The 1,381-nt window shown below is 34.0% G+C and overlaps 1 long non-coding RNA gene across 1 annotated transcript; it reads left to right on the forward strand.

Moving 5' to 3' along the window:
- The first annotated feature begins 48 nt into the window (after positions 1 to 48).
- Positions 49 to 1,336, forward strand: LOC109588265 (uncharacterized). The gene is made up of 4 exons (XR_002188049.1): positions 49 to 143; positions 369 to 473; positions 526 to 633; positions 1,236 to 1,336. It is a non-coding gene; the product is annotated as an uncharacterized LOC109588265 (long non-coding RNA).
- The last annotated feature ends 45 nt before the right edge of the window (positions 1,337 to 1,381 follow it).

The following is a 1,381-nucleotide window of genomic DNA, read 5'->3' on the forward strand; positions in this document are numbered from 1 at the left end:
GCATATACGATGCATATGATGTATCATAAATATATTTGCCCAATAGGAACCTTATCCAATCTGTGAAGTCCTGATTCTCTTGAAAATTATTATGAAGGCTTCAAAACAGAAAAGACTGTCTCTTGCATGTCTTGCTAGCCATGGTAATTTTTATTAACTATTAATGGGTCATTACGGATTTATCATATCTGATCAAAATTTTTTGTTTGGGAATTGCCTGTCCATGACCTACCCTGCCGTTGCCTATTGGTAGTTTCTGTTCCTCTTTTTTTATCTCTCTTTCCTCCTCTCTCTCTCTCTCTTTCTCTCTTTCTTTTTCTCATCGTCTCTTTGTCTTTTTCTCTTTCTCCTCCCTCTCACCATATCAGGTGGCCCTCACTACATCCCCTTCAGTCTACAGTTTAAAATTATGATCATGGAAACTCTTCTTGCACATGAAAATAATTTGGACAAGCCAGCCATAAACAACATGAGTATGAACATATGCCATCCCTATATATCTGTATGTGAAAAATATTTTATTAGGGTGTTGCAATTAGAGATTTTTAGTTCAGTTTGCAAAAGCTTGCTGACACTCTGGCTGAGTGGTTGAAATTTCTGGTATAGCAAGTAATGATGACATTCGATAAAAAGGTTTGTAGGATCTCAATTCAAGTTATTTGTATACAGCAGTGATGTCAACCATGTGGTCACTTACATGTACATTAATTACCTTTCATTGTGAGATTATCCAGTTACCATTTCAGCTATGCTTTGCATGCTACATGTACCTCTAGTACTTTTTCTGGGCCGAAGTTTCATCAAATTTTTGGATGTGTCTAACTACATGTACTTATAAAGCATCATAATACATGTACATGTATGCTGACTAATCAAATCACAATACTAAGTGGTATGGTATTGTCTATGCGACACATTAACATCTTTTTGGTATAGTTTAAGTAATTTTTTAAGTCAGCATTGCTGTACAATTTCTTTTTTATTTTTGGTTATCTGAGTGTAGTACTTCATCTGTGTACCAGTATAATGTTTTGTGTGTGTGTGTGCAAATGGATTAATGGATTACTACTATGCATGTAAGAAAGAGGAAAGAAAGTACTGAAGAGAGGATAGCAATATACAGTTGTGTGAAGCAGTATGTTACTTATAGGTGTAATAATACATATAATTGCTTTTACAGAACTGTTTTGTCAGTCCATTTTACCATGATCTTTTGTTATATTTCTGCACAATAGTTCCTTGATCAGTCGACACTTGACAGTCCGGCTCTTGTGATAGCAACGGTGAAGACATTAAGAATTTGAGAATACTGAACTAATAAAACACTTTAAATTGATCTGCTTTATTTATTTATTGTTAATATTATAATTAATGATTTCAT

The sequence above is a fragment of the Amphimedon queenslandica genome, unplaced genomic scaffold, assembly GCF_000090795.2.
Source record: "Amphimedon queenslandica unplaced genomic scaffold, v1.1 AMPQUscaffold_12203, whole genome shotgun sequence".
Lineage (NCBI taxonomy): Eukaryota > Metazoa > Porifera > Demospongiae > Haplosclerida > Niphatidae > Amphimedon > Amphimedon queenslandica.